This window comes from Camelus ferus, chromosome 11 (genome assembly GCF_009834535.1).
Source record: "Camelus ferus isolate YT-003-E chromosome 11, BCGSAC_Cfer_1.0, whole genome shotgun sequence".
Classification (NCBI taxonomy): domain Eukaryota; kingdom Metazoa; phylum Chordata; class Mammalia; order Artiodactyla; family Camelidae; genus Camelus; species Camelus ferus.
Genome location: NC_045706.1, coordinates 30,442,326 through 30,461,748, shown reverse-complemented (window position 1 = coordinate 30,461,748; position 19,423 = coordinate 30,442,326).

Sequence of the window (19,423 nt, the reverse complement as noted above, 5' to 3'; positions counted from 1 at the left end):
TAAATTGATGGAATAGCCACTATATGAGACATTCCTATGTAACTTTATCAGAGGGGAAAAGAGCTGTGACAAAGCATGCACTGGCTGCTACCATTGTTTTCATTAAAATTTTTTAATTTGATTTTTAAAAAGTATTTTCATATGAACCACAATAAACCTCCTGGAAGAAAACATAGGCAAAACATTCTCTACATAAATCTTAGCAATGTTCTCCTAGGGCAGTCTACACAAGCAATAGAAATAAAATAAAAAATAAACAAATGGGACCTAAACTTATAAAGCTTTTGCACAGCAAAGGAAACCATAAGCAAAACAAAACGACAACCTACAGAATGGGAGAAAATATTTGCAAATGATGTGACTGACAAAGGTTTAATTTCCAGAATATATAAACAGCTTGTACAACTAAATAGCAACAACAACAAAAACAACCCAACCCAAAAATGGGCAGAAGACCTAAACAAACAATTCTCCAATGAAGACATATAAATGGCCAATAGGTACATGAAAAAATGCTCAATATTGCTAATCATCAGAGAAATGCAAATCAAAACTACAATGAGGTAGCACCTCACACCAGTCAGAATGGCCATCATTCAAAAGTCCACAAACGATAAATGCTGGAGAGGGTGTGGAGAAAAGAGACCCTTCCTACACTGTTGGTGGGAATGTAGTTTGGTGCAGTCATTATGGAAAACAGTATGGAGATTTCTCAAAAGACTAAAAATAGACTTACCATATGATCTAGCAATCCCACTTCTGGGCATATATCCAGAAGGAACTCTAATTCAAAAATATGCATGCACCCCAATGTTCATAGCAGCATTATTTACAATACCCAAGACATGGAAACAACCTAAATGTCCATCGACAGATGTCTAGATAAAGAAGAAGTGGTATATTTATACAATGGAATACTACTCAGCCATAAAAAATAATAAAATAATGCCATTTGCAGCAACACAGATGGACCTAGAGATCATCATTCCAAGTGAAGTAAGCCAGAAAGAGAAAGAAAAATACCATATAATATCACTCATATGTGGAATCTTAAAAAAAAAGAAAAGAAAAAAAGAGGACACTAATGAACTCATCTACAAAACAGAAACAGATTTGCAGACATAGTAAATAATCTTATGGTTATTGGGGGAAAGGGTGTGGAAAGGGATAAATTTGGCAGTTTGAGATTTGCAAATGTTGGCGACTATTTATCAAAGTAGATTGAAAAAACAAATTTCTTCTGTACAGCACAGGGAACTGTATTCAATATCTGGTAATGATCTTTAATGAAGAGGAATATGAAAATGAAAAAAAATTACTTTCATATAATACTTGGATAACTTTTTTAAAGGAAAGTTTTCCCCAAAATGGAGATTAAAGGGGACTCAGTTTCCTTCCCTCCCCACCCCACCCCAGCCACCTCTTAGCGATGTCACTGTTAGTTTAATAAGGATTTCGCTTTCTTGTCTTCTTAATCTAAGGCCAGTATGCCCTGTAATCATCAATGATATGAGTCAGATGTTCGTGCTTACAGTATTTACCCTGGTGTGGGGGCAGAGTGCAGGCCACTTTTAAATACACCTATCTGCTAAAACGCCCTTCTGTGGCAAACAGAAAAGGCTACGTGGTAGGTGGATCCTCCCAGAAGCACATCCCAGATACTGCGCTGCCGGCCTGCATTAGTGTGCTGGGAAGGGTCAGAGGGGCCAGCCCAAGACTCTGAAGAAGCCTACATTATAAAGTAATATTTGACCTGTATTGCTGATCCCTGATCACCCAGCACATTGGGGTATCTAAACCTAGTCTGCTTTATCTCCAGGATACCCAGTTTTACCTCCATCAGCATCTTTCCAAATCTTTTCCCCTTTGCTTTCTGTTTAAAGGGTCAACCTTGTGCTGATATTTGAAATTTCTGCAAAGCTCAGCCACCACTTCAAGGATGCTACAGAAGATGAATCATAACAATAACAATTATTAGCATGCTCTAGTGAGTGGCTTTGTGTTTTGAGGCCCTCAAATGAGACTTATCACAAAATGTGGGGGCAAGGTCGAGAGATATCACTGTCTGACAACAAATCGAATGAGAGGCAGGGCACAGTTGATGAGCTCAGACATTTTCTGATTATATTTCAGGGCCCTTCCCAGAAATAACCCATTATCCATTATGATGGGTGCCAGAATCATTCACCCAGGCATGTTAGATAAACTCTACCTGGAAGCTGCAACATGGCTTCATGCCATGCTCCTTAATAATAAAAGGGCTTAGTACCTGCCAAGGACAGCTGAGGAAGGCGAGTTGGAGGGTAAGAATTGCAGCCTTTTGAGGGAGGGTGATGTGACCTAGTGATTAACAGGCGAAACAAGCCCAATGTGTCCAGCAGAGGGCAGCAGAAGCAGCCTGCCCCTGCATGTGGCCCTGGGACCGTGGCAGCCACTGCGGACATCTGTGCTCCTGGAGATCAGGTCCACAAAGGGTGGTCCCCAGGAAAGGTACAGCTACAGTGGGAAAGGAAGTTTGGGGAAAGAGATTTTCTTTTCTGAGAGTGGCCAGCAAGGCTGTTCTGGACATTCCAAGAACAGAGTCCAGGGGCTACCAAATACCAAAGTTCAAGAACTGGAATAATAATTAAAATTTTGCTGAATGAACTTTGCCAAGGTCCTGCTTCAGTCTGATGAGGAAAGCAGCAGGGGCCAGAGGAAGAGTCTGAAACTGATGACAATATTTAAATAGCGTCTTGCTTTAGTGTGCTAAACAGACTTTCTCAGCGGGAAAGGAGCACCCCAAACCTGTCCCTTTTGAGGTGGTGTTCTTCCCTGAAATCAATCCACTGGCCTACCTCCTGAGAGGCTGGATTAACCCTCCAAAGCCTTGTAATCCCAAGGGGAAGACTAGAACATAAACTCCTAGTGTCTCAGCCAAGATAGAAGCAATTAATTAAATTCAGACTGAAACAACCACCCACCCTTCCCTGCAGGCCCCACCAGATTTACTGTTGCCTCTCCTGTGTCTCCAACGTCCACCACCCCCACAACAAAGAGAGATAACATCTTCCCAATAGATCTCCTGCCTTCCACCCTCTTCTCCAGGTCAGTGTTCTCACGGAAGTGATGGTGAACATGGTGAGGATCGTACACACACAGAGAGGGCCTGCTTCGTCACCTCCCTTTCGCCATTGGTGAAGCCAGCCATGACTAAGGGTGGTTGAATCTGACTGCCCTTGAACACAGCAAGACTTATGGAACCCCAGGGTCAGAGTTATTGCTGCTTAAGATGACTGTCCCAATGGGCCGGGGCAGTAAAGGAAATTATTTTGAGAACTTTGCTATCAAAGCTGTAATTTTAAGCAGGCAAAGCTGTTGTTGCCGATGTATTCCCAGCCCTTCCCCTGGCCTCAGAGCTAAAGAAGGTTCTGTCTTCTATTCAACTTCTTCCTCTCCCCAAGTCCTCCCAGCAGAGTCATGTTTTGGGGACTCTCAGAAAGCAGAACTGGAAGGAGAATAACACAAAACACGCACAGATTAGGCTGAAGGAGGGTGTTCGAAGTCATGGTTTGGGAAAGAGATACCCAGAAGCATCTGTGTAAGGGGACTGGGTGGGCAAGGACATGGGGGATTCCAAGAAGGGTTTCTGTGGGTTAGAGCCTTTCCATGACAGTGAAAACAACCAAACAAACAAAAACTGTTGCTTGAATGTTTCTTTGATGCAAGTCTTCTTTGAGAATGGACCATATGAATCATAGTTTCAATAAAATTACAGGACAGACTAAAGTAATTCTGCCTCTTCCTTTAAACGAGCATTTGCATAATTCAGGTAGGCTATCCTGAACCTCATGAGGAATGTGGAAAACTACCTAACTCACAGCATCTCAATTTACCAGAAGCCAAAAACACCAATCAAATCCCTGCCGTTCCTGATCTTCCCTTCCATGTTATCACTCCAAAAGCTTTCTGGAATCACCTTTGCAGCTTTAAAGCTGTCAGAGGCATTTCCATTCCATCTCGCTTGGAAAGTTTCTTCTCCTGGACCTTCCACGTCAACGTCTCATCGCTCGGCTGTGGCTGTGCTCTGACCTCTCTCTGTGGCCCAGGCTGACCAGGCTGGTGTTTTCTACAGTGACGTCTCCCTATGTGACAGGGCTGGTGGTCTTGGTTCAGTTCCTTTTTCTGTCCTAGAGGGACCCTTTTAACTTCCAGAACTGGAGGCATTTAAAGAAGAAAACAGTTGTTCGGTGTAAGTACAGCCACAAGACCAAAAAAGGTGCTTAGTTAAGTAAGTGTTAAATGTGGATTGAGGTTCATGCCAGAGTATGAGGCATGGAATCAGGAGAGGCTTTTTCTGCTTAAGAGGGAAAACAGAAAGGAGAAGTAACACCAGCTGGACAAAGTGTCCTGGTTACAGACAGAACAAATTTTGCTCTTTGAGCTGCTGGAGTTCTCTCTTCTGCTATCTCCCTCCCTCTCTCTCTCTCTCTCATGGACTTTTTCTTTCTTCATTGAAGGAGGATAAGGGCAGAGATAACTAGGAAGAGTTGGAATTCACTGGGGAAATTACGTCAGAAGCAGGCGATAGAAGAGGGCACCAGAGAAGCAGCTCCCCACGTAACCATGGTGACGAGCGGAGGAAGGAAGGGAGGGGGAGAAGGAGCAGAGAGCCAGCGCGGAGACAGGGCAGGAGGGACCGTGGGGAGGGGAGGGGCGCCCAGGTCAAGGGGGTGAGTGACAGGAACTGTGAGTCTTTTAAGCTAAATTCAGGTTTTTCAAGGAAGAAAGAATTAATGTATGACTACAATTAATCGGGAAGGCAGGATGCGTGTTACGTTATGGGTTCTTTTTACATTTAGAAAGGGTTGTAAATGTTTCTTATGAGTTTAGCTGTTGTAACAAAACAAGATTAGGAGTGAGCAGTTGGGAAGTCCGTGGTTAAGTTGGGAGTGGGTGTTGGGAGTAGGAGGAGGAAGGAAGACAGACTCAGAGCCACCTAGAAGCCTGGAGACCGGTCATTCCCAGCGAGTGCAGCGCCCGGCTGCCTCCTGGTGGCGGTTGTCTTAGGGGAGATTTGCTCCCTGGCTGAAGTGGCAAAACCAAAGCCATGGGTGCCGGATGGCCAGATACAGTAAATAAAAATACAGGATGCCCAGCTAATTTTAAATGTCAGATAAACAACAAATAATACCTTAGTTCCATGACAGCCCTAAGAAGGTGGCACCCACTGATTATATTGTCTTGTTCTCTCACCGCCTATATATTTAAAAAAGAAAGGAGAGAGGGAAGGAGAGAAAAAAGAAGGAAGGAAAGGCCGGGGGGGCGGGTAGGGAGGGAGGCAGGGCATGAACCCCAAATAGCTAGTGTCTCTCTAGTTACCCATCCACACTCCATCCCCTGTCTCCTTGCCACCACAGGACACTTCCTAACCATTCCTCACAATATATCTTCAAAAAAATCAAATCAGAACAGAGCCACACACAATCAAACCAAATCTCTTAGGCTCCTACAACCTCAGAGTGTCCTTGCCTGGGTGCTGTGTACTATGACCACCCCCTACCCCCAGCCTCATCCAGGGGCCTCCGCACCGACCTCACTATTTACCTTTCTAGCACCTGCCAGGTCTGCACCTGCCAGCTAAGCCTGCCTCTCAGCTCCCTGCTTGCACTCGTCTCAGGCTCCTGTCTATGATTAATGCACAGTTCTTGAGCATCCTTAATTAAGTGACAGGTGTCAATAAATCCTGTCACCATAGCATTTCAAAGAGGTGTTTCATGAAACCAATCAATGTCTGTGGTTCAGCACGTGGTGGGTAGGAACGGTGTTCTTTGATGGACTTTTCCCATCCATCTCACCTCAGCTCCCAGCTCCCAGTCCCTGTCTCCAGCCCTAACCAAACATCACTACAGAAAAGTCCAGACACAAGACAAGAAATTGGCTCACAGAGCATCTTAAAACTTCAGCCAGACCGTGCCATTCAGTCTAAAACCCTCCACTGTGCTCTCATTACATTGAGAATAAAATACAGAATGTTCACAATGGCCTATAAATTCTGTAGGATTTTCCTCCACTCCCACATCTCACTCTATTCCAAGCTCGCTGCTGTCCAGTCACATGGAACCTCTTGCTGTTCCTGGAAAATGCCAGGTCTTTTCCTGCCGCAGGATCCTGCCCTTGCTTTCCCTTCTGCCTGGAATGCTTCCCTCTGCCCAGCTCTTTGGTTGCACAGATCATTCCAATATTTCAGGGCGTGGCTCCAGGCTGCTAAGAATATTCTATATATCTCTTCAGATTTGTATGCTTGGCTGCATGGATGCCGTGCCCTAACAAAAGATAAAATATAAAGTGGACCACCTACAGTAGCTCACTACCACATCAACATCACCCTTGTTATTTACTTCTGGGCAGTGATCACAATCCAATATTCATGTTGACGTGTGTGTTTGTTTACTGGCTGTCTTCCCCCTAGATCACGAGTTGGCCAAATCCAGCCACCATCTGTTTTAGTAAATTAAGTTTTACTGGAACTCAGCCACTCCTATTCGTTCACCGTCATCTGCGACGGCTTCTGCGTCACCGTAGCAGAGCTGAGTAGCTGTGACAGAAGTGGCATAGCCCCTCAAAACCGAAGATGTCTACTCTCTACCCCCTTCCCCAAAAAGTCTGACAACCCCTGTTCTAGACTGTAAGTTTCATGAAGACAAGAACCGCACCTGTCTTGTCTGTCTGTATTTTCAGGGTCCAAACAGTGCCTGGAACAAACTCAGCAACTCTCAACGAAGTTGCCTATGGTTATGCCTCCTGCCAGCTGACCCCCATGTCGTCCCCCAGTCTGCCCTTTTCCTCACTGGAGCCCGGCTCCTGGCCAGTGGCCCACAGATTGTAGTTTCTTGCCATCTGCCACCCCCTGCTAGTCCTGCCTCCTGGCTCTGTACCTCTGCCCCAGTGCTCCTTGTGCCCTGATGCTGAAAAGTGAGCTGATTACAATAAATAATCCCATCACTCAAAAGCTCCCTCTGCTGTGTGTGGCCTATCAGAACCATGTTTCGTAATCAATCATTTAGTGGCATGCCAACCCATTCTCTATAATCACAGAAAGCATGCCTATTTAAAATTTCATTCTTCTATCATTCAGCTTTTCAGACAACATATTTATTTAGGTCTTTTTCTCTCATAAAAATGATTCATACACACAACCTGAAATTTTGAAAATATAGAAAATAAAAGGTAAAAAATCACCAGGAGACAATCATTTTAACACTTGGGTATCATTTCTTTCCATTCTTCTTTCTATATTTCTATCCATTTTTTTTAAGCATACTTGTACAAAACAACAAGAAATGGCTAAGGGCAATTTTCTCTCTTGAATTATAACAAACATTTTTTATATTAGCCATTCTTTGTGAGTTATTATTTTTAGAATCTGCCCCAAACTACATTGAGTGGATATATTTGTGAAATATCTCCTTATTGTTGGGAAATATTTATAATATATCCAGATTTTTTATAAACAAAAATAATCATGAATATCTTTGTGCATGAAGCTTTTTACTTTCTTTTGGATTATTTCCTCAAATAAATTTCCAGGAGCAGAATTACTAGATCAAAGGATATAAATATATATATATATATTTTGGGTTCAGATACATATTGTCATGCTCACTTTTTAAAAAGGGATGAAAATCTCTGGGTAAAGGTCTCAAAGTAAACATATTCATGATCTTATTTCCTGTGCTCCAAGTCCAAAAGAATGAAAGACAAAATGTTAAAATATATATTTATACCCTTTTCTCAAAATACAAGAGGAAAATTTCAGCAGCTCAAGACAGAAGTAAAATTTAAACAATAATCAAAATGTAAAACCACAGGGACAAAAGGCAGGACTGGAGCCGGGCAAGCAGGGCTGGAGTTGGATACCTCCCCGGACAGGACCGAATGCACCTTCTGTAACAGGAATCTGAGCTGGGCTTCCCACCCAAGAACGGTGGACGATATAGCTCCACCCAGGCATCAAGACTGTAGCAGAAATACACTAACTGCTCAGGGCCAGTGTCCACAGCAGAGTCCCCTTCTGCTCTGTACCACATGAACTGTGGAGAATGGTCACTCCAGAAATGGGGAGCTCTGAGCTGAGCTGCAGACATAGGACATGGGTTGAGTCTGATTAACCCATGAGACCAAGGCCAAGGCAGCTAAGAAACTGCCTCACAGACAAGGGACGTGTGGGAGGAAATTCCCACACCATATGAGCTTTCCAGGAAGGGTCAGAAAACACACTTAGCGCAATAGAAAGTAGCCACAAAAGAGAGATTTTATATTCTGAGATGACAGAGATGAAAGAAGGATCTGAAAAAAAAAAAAAAAAAACTCTGAAATGAATCTGTCTAAAACTTTCAAGGAAATTAAAGAAGATAACATCAATACAATCAGAATACGAGATTATGAAACTGAAATAGGTAGATAATAAAAAGAGCATTAAAAAACGTATCCACCCCTCAACTTAAAAATAAAAACTTCCCCTAAAGGAACTGTGCTTCACTACATTGACAGAAGAGGGTGATGTTGAACTAGGAATGGCAAATCACTCTAAGTCCATGAAATGAAATGAAGCAAGATAAATCCACACAAAGCTACTCTAAGGGGGAAAAAATGAGAATCAAAAAATCTTAGCTGGAGAAAATTCTTACCAAAGAACAACCACAAAGCAACCACAAAACCCAAAATCCCAAATGGAATTAATATCTTCAAACAAGCATTTTGAAATGTGAAAAACCACTTTAAATCAAAAATTCAAAATCCAAGAACAGAAATGGACAAAGCAATAGATAGATATACAGATAGATAGACAGAAAAGTGATTGAGAAACCAATTGATTGAACTTGGGGAAGAAATAAAAAAAATCATTTTAGGAATGAAGGCTAAATCACAAGTACCAAATGGATACTAGACTCAAACAAAATTTTAATGAAAAGTATTGAGGAGAGGCAGAAAAATAAACAAGAAAATAAAAATAAAATAAAGAAGGAAAAAGATTCAGACAGAAAGTGGTTGAAATGGAAGACAAAGAAAATTAAGGATACACATCATGGAAACTCTTGAAGATGACATGTAAAACAATGGAATAAAATTTATATTTAATCCTATAACCAAAATGGAGAGCTATACCACATTCAGGTACTGGAAGACAATATTGTTAAGATGTCGACTCTCCCCAGCTTGAACCACAGACTTGTCTAGGAAAACTCCCCGTTCCCCTTTATTCTCACACTCGTAACACTTCTGACACTTCAGACACACTGGATATGTGGGTTTATTCCAATACCCACCAATTTTCCAGCACCAGTTAGCATCAGATCCCACCAGTTATGGGCTCAGTCCCACAAGACTGTCCCCCCTTCAGAGGCCAATCACAAGTCTCAGGTTGTCCCTGGTACTTCTGACTGAACAGCTATAAATCAAAGTTTCTGCAACCACCTCTGCAGGTTTAATAATGCGCTAGACCAGGTCACAGAACCCAGGGAAACACCACGTTCACTAGTTTATTATGTAATAAAGGATAAAGACGAACAGCCAGATGAAGAGAGACATAGGGTGAGGTCTGGAAGTATCCCAAGCACAGGAGCTGCTGTTCCTGTGGAGCTGGGTACACATTCCTCCTGGCACAGGGGTGTATTTGGAACTGCAGGACCCTACAGGGCCTTTCCTGGAAACCGCCCTCCCCACCCCGCCCCCGCCCCACGTCCTCCGCCTGTCTCTTGTCTGTAGAAAACTTTAGCCTCCTAGGCCCTTCTTGAGTTCCAAAGAGTAAATTTAACCAGAGAAGTGAGAAAATGCAGAAAAAAAAGAAAAACAGTCAAGACAAAAGAATAGTTTAGCCATTAAACAAAGTCAAGGACCTTCAATTCCTCCTCAAGGGCTACAGTGATATTCTGGGCTATATATCCTTAGAGCTGTTTTGCAGAGCCTGAAACCCCCACCAGGTGCAAGGAGTTAACTGTACACTGACCACAAGCACATAGACCTCAGACCGGTAGGAACCAGAAGGTTGATGAGGATGACTCCCAATTACCTCACCACCAGCCAATTAGAAGAATGTCCACGAGCTGATCACGCAACCCACAACCCCACTCCCTCATGCTATCTTTAAAAACTTTTCCCTGAAATCAAGTTCTGGTGTTTTGAGCACTAGCAACCTGGACCCTTTTCTTTGCACCCTGCAATAAATGCTGCACTTTCCTTCACCACCCAGTGTCAGTAGATTGGCTTTACTGCATGCGGGCAAGTGGACCCAAGTTTGGTTTGGTAACATGTTCACCAACCCAGAAGCTCTCTGAATCCTGTACTCCGGGGATTTCTATGAAGGCTGTATTGCATATGCATGATTGATAATTAACTCAATCTCCAGCCCCTCTCCCTTTCCCAGAGTTTGTGTGGTGGGGCTGAAAGTTCCAAAATTCTAACTGTGACGTGGTCTTTTTGCTGACTAGCCCACATCCTGAAGCTATCCAGGAACCCACCAAGAGGTGCCTCATTAGAACAAGAGACACTCCTATCAGGCAGGAAATTCCAGGGATTTTAGGAGCTCTAACCAGGAAACAGGATCAAAGACCAAATACTAGAACAAAAGATGCCCCTAGTGCTCTTATTATATAGGAAATTATAAGAGTTTTAGGAGTTCTGTGCCAGAAATCAGGAACAGATTAGATGATTGATAGATAGATAGATAGATAGATAGATATGTATTTCTATTATTTCAGAAGATTCAATATTGTTAAGATGTCAGTTCTCCCCAAATTGGACTATAAACTCATTTCCAATCAAGATCCAACAAACTTTACTATAGAAATTGATAAGCTATTTCTAAAACTTACATGGAAATGCAAAATAGAAGAGCCAAAACAATTTTGAAAAAAAAATAGGAGGACTTATGTTACTTGACTTTAAAACTTACTATAAAATGAACCATAATCAGAAAGAGTGGTATTCAATGAGATATCACCTCACAGCTGTTAGAATGACTATTATCAAGAAGATAAGAGATAAATGCTGCAATGGATGTGGAGGAAAGGGAACCCTTGTGCACTTGTGTTGATGGGATTATAAATTGGTGTAGCAGCTATGGAAAACAGTATGGAGTTTCCTCAAAAGTTAAAAATAGAACTACCATATGATCCAACAATTCCACTTTTGGGAATATATTCAAAGGAAATGAAACTCCTAACTCCAAAAGATATCTGCACCCCCATATTCATAGCAGCATTATTTACAATAGCCAAGGCATGGAAACAACCCAAGTGTCCATTGATGGATAACAGGATTTAAAAAATTGTAATATATATAAATATATATGAATATTATTCAGCCATAAAATGAGAAAATTCATTTGTGACAATATGGATGGACCTTGAAGGCATTATGCTAAGTGAGATAAATCAGACAAAGAGACAAATACTGTATAATCTCACATGTGTGGAATCTAAAAAAAAAAGGAAAAGAAACTCATAGAAATATGATCAGATTTGTAGTTACCAGAGGCAGGAGGGTGGAGGGTTGGGGGAAGGCGGTCAAAAGGCACAAATTTCCAGTTACGAAATAAATAAGTACTAGGGATGTAATGTACAAAATAATGACTATAGTTTACTTTACACTGCTGTACAATTTTTAGGAAAGTTGTTAAGAGGACAGATCCTAAGAATTCTCATCACAAGGAGACCTCTTTTTCCTTTTCTTTTTATTGTATCTGTATGAGATGATGGATGCCAACTAAACCTATTATGGCAATCATTTCTTAATACATGTAGTTAATTAATTAAATTAACAAAACAAAACCTAATTACTCACTCCAAAATTTTTTTAAAAAAATTTAAAAAATGAATCATAAACCTAAACTTAATACTTAAAGAAATAAAACTCATCAAAGATAATATAGCAAAAAATATTTGTGACCCTGGGGTAGACAAGGATTTCTTAGAATGGGCACACACAAACAAAAATACCCCACAAAATATAAAAGAAAACTGATCAACTGGATTTCACCAAAATTATAAATTTCTGCTCTTTCAAGTATACTGTTAAAAAAAGAAACAGTCAAGTCACGTAACAGGAGAAAATATTCACAATACATACATAAGACCAAGGACTTGTATCCAGAATATATAAAGAACTCTTATAACTCAATAATGAGAAGATAGACTGAACTTTAAAAATTGGAAAGGAAGGAAGATGGGGAAGGAAGAGTTTCAGGCAAGGAATTTTCAAGCCAAAGTCACACTCCTCCTGATGGAACAGGCTCGCTCTAGTCCCTCTGCTGTGCTCAGTCACTGGACCAAGAAGCCTAGGGAAGCAGACTCAACACAATGTGGCTGTGAGTCTAGAGGGGCATGCGGCCGGGCCAGCTGGCAATTCTCCACGGTAGGAAACCCAGTGGTACGTTTTCACGGCCACCACATCCTCTTTCTCTGCTTTCTGTCCTTCTGCCTTTGATCTCCCAAGTATCATTTTTCTCTGAGCCTGTATTCCTCCTTTATACAATCAGAGATATGATCATCAAACCTTAAGCATTCTTCTAGCATCTGACAAAGATGAGGAACTGCAGCTCTGTGACCCCCTGGAAACTTAGCAGCAGAAAAATATTATTCTCACTTTTGTCAGGGCCACTCCTTTTCTGCAGCCCCCCATGCCTTAGCTTAGTGAGTCCCTGCTTCTCTCAGGGAATTCGGCCCCATTCCTACACTGAAATAAGATGCTAGAATGCAGAAAGTCCCACATTACACCATCAGCCCACTCGTGTGTGTGTGTGTGCGCATGCGTGCGTGCGTGCGTGCGTGTTCTCTCACAGCGTTAAGCCTTTAAATGTTTTAGGCTTTTTTTTTTTTGGAAGGCCTGGTGATTCTATCATAAACAGTTTTCTGGAGATTCCTCTGGCCTAGTTGAGCTATTAACCTTTAAATTTGCTATGGGGACCAGTGGAGTTTTATTTTCAATAAATTATTGATGTAGAGGAAAGAGGCTGTGATGTCTGCCTCGAGGGAAAACAAATGAGGCACTGGAAGATAGGAAAAATGTAAAAAACCTAAACATATCAAGTAACAAAACCAGCCTTTATATCTTTACTCAAATTGTACTGATGAAAAACGCTCAGAAATTCTGCAGTGTGGGGAATAAGAGCCCTTATTTCTGTGCACAAGGTCAATTAGCACGTGTTGGATGAATGAATGGGGAATGGGAGAGAGGGTAGCCCTGGGACAGTGCTGGGGAAACAGGTCACGCTTTACTACTACACAGGTTATATGAATTCAAGAGGTTCATCGCCCCATGATTAGCCACTGATTCTGGCTTCTCCTGAGCTCTGTTTCTTCAGCCTTGAGAGATTTCCCTATGAATCACTCATTTACTTTTCAGAATTCTATTTTCTGGGCTGTGGAAGTTTGAAAGTTAGTGTCTACAAAAATATCACACTGTGAACTAGCTCAAAAAAGCCAATGGTAATATATGACTATAGGCCAGAGGTTTCTTGTTGAAGAAATGTAACTACTATATCCAGGTATGACAATCACTCATGTATAAAATAAGGTCACATTAATTTTTCATGACCACATTTGAATGGCTGGCACCCCTGAGCTCATTGCTAGATCTCAGGCTCTTGAAGTGGATACACGAACGGTGAACTCTCAGATCCCTGTACAGAGAAGGACTTGCCCCACTGCTGGGAGTGCTGTCAGCAGCGGACCTTCAACTGTCAGCCCCTTCAGTGTCAGCCTCAGCTACTGAGAAACACTTTGCCTAAGGTTACACTCCTCCCGGAGCAGCTTATACCCAATGATGGAGATGGAAGCAGGGGTATGTAGTCTTAGTCATTTCTTCCCAATGTGGGGCAACTCTGATGCTTTTGGTTGACTGTAGAGTTGGTGGGGGCTCTGGACCTACATTTCTGTTCACCTTCTTCCTCAGCCAGTCCAGCTTCCTTCTCTTTCTTTCCACATGTGTTAATTTCAAGGGCGCTTCTTGTAAACATCCTGCACACTAAACTCGATCTCCGAGTGTGCTGGTGGAGGACTGAACCTGCCCCCTGCCACGTACCATTGCCCAATAAAATACAGAATGCTCAGTTAAACGTGTATTTCAGATATCCAATGGATAACTTTTGAGTACAGATCTCCCTCAACTTAACAATGGGATTACATCCAGATAAATCCATCATAAATTGAAAAAGTCCTAAATCAAAAATGCATTTAATACACCTAACCTACTGAAACAAACATCGTAGCTTAGCCTAGCCTGCCTTAAATGTGCTCGGAACACTTATAATAGCTAAAATTTGGGCAAAATCATCTAACACAAAGCCTACTTTATAATAAATTTTGAATATCTCATGTAATTTATTGACTACTGTACTGAAAGATAAAAACAGAATAATTGTAAGTGTATTGGTGATCACATGGCTGCCTGGGAGCTGCCACTGGCCAGCATAATGAGAGTATTGTACTATATAGCATGAGTCCAAGAAAAAAATCAAAATTCAAAGTATAGTTTCTACTAAATGCCTGTTGCTTTTGCACCATTATACAGTCAAAAAATCCTAAGTCGAACCAGGGATCATCTTTGTAAATTCGTCCCAAATTTTGTTATGGCTGTACTCCCAATGCCTTGTATGGTGCGTGGCCTAGGTAAGTATTTGTTGGATGAGTGAGATTGTTAGGATCTTACCTTAAAATAGAGTGCCCTGTTACATAAGGAAGAAGGCAGAGGTGGGCAGTGGTTCCCTACTTTCCATTTTGTGTTTCTCAAAATGTCCACAGATAAGCAACATCCGAATTACTTGAAGATACAAATGCAGATTCCTGGGCCAGCCAGCTTTTGTGAACAAGGACCTCAGGGGCTGATTCTTAGAAATCTGCATTTGTAGCAAGCTACCTGGGAGACTCTTCTGTCCCCTAAAATTTGGGGACCCTGTACACTGAGAATGGTGGCCTTGAACTAGAAAACTCGTTTTATCTGAACTGAGAATACCTCTCTCGGTGGTCACCAAAGATCTCAAGGGAGCAGGAGACCAGCCCTGTCTCGTTCCTTCTCTTCTTGAGTTTTCTTTGGATGAAAAGTAAGTTCTTAGACAAGGTTGATCATCATAATCTCTGGGAGAGAGTTGCATGAGAATTCAGATCTACTAAATCAGAGGCACTGATGGTAATATGCTGACCATGGCAGGGCCTCAGAGAAGCTAGAGTTGCTGGGAAAAGTACAGGGAAGAGATGCTTTGAATGATGGGTAGAGTTACATGCGCAGATTGGAAAAGTTTGAGTATTCCAGAATTACAGACTCTACAGGCTTAGAGGCAGGAGAAGCATGGCCCAGGAGGATGCTCAATGCCAGAAGGCTCCTGAATCTCATTGACAAGTTGCTTTGGGATCTGGGTGGCAGCTTCAGGAACTCTTCTCTAGCTCCAAAACAGTTTCACGTTGCTGCTGCCAGATGTCCCTCGGGAAATAAAACAGCAGAATCTTCCTATGGTGCTTACTCACGTCTCAAATGTGGCAACACAAAGCACTAAATGATCATCTGCCAGGAGTTCCCAGGTTCGTGCCCCAATCAGCTGGACACTGGAGTTCAAAACCTCATGTTCAAATTTCATACCTTTGGCCAAGTCCTCCTCACGCAACACTCCACTCTATTCCCTGCAGGATTAAGGTGCTTGGAATGGGTGAGTGGTTTTCCCCAGAGGCTCAACAATATCATAAAATTGTCCTCTCCCTGTCCCTCCCCCAGTTTATCATTTAAGGAACAACAGGATTTGTGAGTAAGGCATCTGGACATTTGGGTTTTGAGAAACATGATCTGGGATTGATGAAGAACACGTCACCTCCATGGAGGGCTGAGGCGAGGGTTGTTACTCTCAGAACACACCTGGCTAGAGCAGCAGGTCCACGTGGGGAAGAGTGAAGAAGAAGGTTGGATAATTGATAGTAATTTGCCAGCCATGAAATGCCAAGAGCTAGTTCATCTTCTTATCCATCTTTCTAGGCCAGTTTTATTGTCAAGCAAGTCTTGGCTCAAATGCCACCTCCTCAGAGAAGCCATCCTTAGGCACCTACTCTAAAATCACTCCCTCCCCACCCTGTCACCCTCCATCACATTACACTGTTTTATTTTGTTTAGAGCACTACTTATGTACTTAAAATCACATCCCTCATTTTCTTATTTACCTGTTTGCTATCTTCGCCCTCACGAGAATGTCAATTCCGTGAGAACTGGGGCTATGTCAGTTTTGTTCACAGCTGTAATCCCTCCCCTAGATCCATGCCTAGCATTCCTTAAGTACTCCATAAAATGGTTGTTGAGTGAATGCACACGTTCACTCATTTTGTTTCCATTTAACATCATGAATATTTGCTAATCCATACCAGAAAATGAGCACAAATGCAATGATGACAGAAGCATCTGTGTAAAGGGACCCATAGTTTGCACCGTTCCCCAGAATCCATGTGGACCATTTTGCGAATTCTGAACTACACTGACAAGTTCCGTGGAGAAAAAGACAAAAGTCAAGCATTTGCAAAGTCTTTACCAAATTGTTGCAAAGGATTTTATGATTTGACATTTAGGGGAAAATCAGCAAGTCACTCTAACATAAATCCAAGAGGTGACAGGTAATAATTATTCATGAAATTACATTTTAAAGCCTTTAGCATGAAAAAAATTTTTAGACAGATGCATGTAGTTCTCTTAAATTTTATCTCAGAAAAAAATAGACTTAAATGAGTCTTCTAATGAGTAAAAACGTATTTTTAAAACTAAATAAAACTTGCCACAATCTGAATGTTCAATGAAGTATTTTGTTAAAATTTACACGGAGAAGAAATCAAATTCAATTAATCACTAAGAGGTCAGAGTTCAGTCAAAGACAAAAGAGCTGGAAAATAGAATGTTAAAAGCTTCCACATGTCAATGAAGTTGCACACAGCTTCCTGATGTATAAGATTTTAATATTCAAAATTTTATCTATCTGCATCTCTGGGCTTAATTCTCCTATGTTTTGAATGTCACAAAAGTTCATTTCTTTGAATCTGCAAGGAGCAGAATTTTTCTAAAAATAGGCAAATAGGACCTGTACACCCTTTACCCTTCCAAAGTCTACATATCTATAATTACGCCCTGCTTTTAAGAAGGAGGCAGCTAAATTATCTCTGCCTTTTAAAGAAATGCTCAGGAAGTTGGTTAAGGTTGTCAAATTTATAAGATGATTAACTAGCTTAAAGCAGGCTATTTTGGTTTCTATTATTGACGTTGAAACTTTCGCCTTTGTTCATTTATTTTTCATTCCTTTCCTCCTAATGTTATTTGAGTCGTGGGTCTATGTCCATCACTAGACAATGTGCCTCAATTTCAGAGCCTCTCTGTTCTTTAAAGAACTTAGCACAACTCATTCATCGAACAAATACTTTTAAGTGCCTGCTATGATCTACTGCAGAAACAGCAGTAATCAAAGACACCTGCCTTCCTGGAGCTTGCGTTTTAGTGGGGAAGGTAGACCATGAATAAGATAATCAAGTAAAATATGTACTCTTGCTAGATCGTGATGGATGCTGAGGAGAAAGCCAAGCAGAGAAGGGTACATAGGACATCCGTGTGTGGGCGGAGGGAGATTTTAAATAGTATAGCCAGAAAAGGCCTCCAGAAGGGCGCCATCTGAGTAAAGGTGGGAAGGAAGTAGGGCCCGCTAGGCAGATGGAAAGCACTCATGTGTCTTGAGTAATTGAACCGCGCTCAATCGGTTGCTCAGCTCTCATTGTGTTCAGGATGTCTCCTCCATTTGGGGGCTGATGTGTTTACCTTGTAAAAGCCTTGCCCCTTCTTGTAACTCTCTCCTTATTCACAGCCTATAAATAGCGATCCCGAATCAGCTGATGTACGTATTTACATTCTCCAGAATGAATGACTCTGCACTGAGACTGGCTGGAAGGCCAGCTGGCTGAATATGCAGGGGTTAATGCAGTAGCTTGGATTGGTGGAAGGTAATCAACGCCACCTGCAGCTGTGTGGATGTGGAACAGTGGGAAATGGAAGGAATCCAAGAATTCCAAAGAGAAAGCAGAAGACAGAGGTCTTGCCATTGGGAGTGAAGGTTTTACACACAAAAATAGTGTTGAGGATGGAGACATTTCCTCCTCAATCCCTCTTGAGCTCTTGTGGCTGGATTAATAATAAAATTGACACAAGGCAGAGTAACAGGAGAAAAAGAAACAAGTTTTAATCCTGTGCACAGAGGTCTCTTAGAAATAGGACCTAAGAAGTGGCCAAAGCAGCCCAGCTTTCATACTTTTTAGACAAACAAATTTATGAGGAATTGACAGGACAAGAAACTTAAGTTTTGGTGCCCAATTAGAGAAGACTCGAAACAGAATTTGGGCTTTGGGTAGTCAATGGAAGTGACAAGGTTTGTTTAGCTAGGCTCCTTGGCTCCAAATCCCCTGTCTTTGGCAATAAGGGTGTCCTTCTGCCTCCAGGTGCAGGGAATGCACCTGTCACATGGTAGATTTATTTCTGCTTTTAGGGTAACAGGAGGGGCAGAGTGTCCCTCTTGCATTGGTCGTTTCTTAAGTAACTTTAATTCAAAATAATCAATATGCCATTGAGGCCCATTTGGGGGTGGCAGACCCTGGGCCCCAATAATAGCAACAAAACTGTGCACTGTAAGCTAGTTTCTACCTCAGGCATGTACATCTGTGGACTTTTCTGCAGCCTCACCTATTGGTCATACCCAAACACCAATTCTTGGCACAGACTACTGCCACAAGGAACTGAATGCTCTTTTAGCAATCTGTGCCTTTGCATGTGCTCTGTACTCCTGACCCTTGGCCTCCGGTTTGTTCTTCCAGCACAACTCAAAATTTTACCTTCTCTGTCAAAACCCATTGAACCGTAGCTCTTAAGATTGATGGATCTCACTGTAGTGAATTATACCTCAAAGAAAAAAAAAAAGAAAGAAAGAAAAAGAAAAAGGAAAAAACTTCACCTCCTCCGAGAAGCCTTCCTGGTATAACCTTCCATTCCCCCACCACCACTCCACAACCCATGGTAGGTCTGGCCATGAAGCCTGGCAGTTCCAGAGCCTGGGAGTGAGCTTCCTAGTGTGCCCAGCAGCCAAAAGGAGAGATGGTAGTACATCTGGTAACAATCCAGGCGGATTATTGCCTTCTTTCCCATTCCACATTCGTCCTCCTTTTTCCTTTCAACAGCAGTTTCAGCCTCCAAGGGTTTTGTTCACTATTGAATTATTAACAAGTAGAGATGCATTTTAATATCTCCCCCATCTTTGCTGAATTCTAGGAACATAAATTCAAACTCTGCATCATAATTCTGACATGCCCCATCCATCCATCCATCCATCCATCCGTCCATCTGTCTATCCGTCCATACACATACTTACCCATCTACCCATCTCATA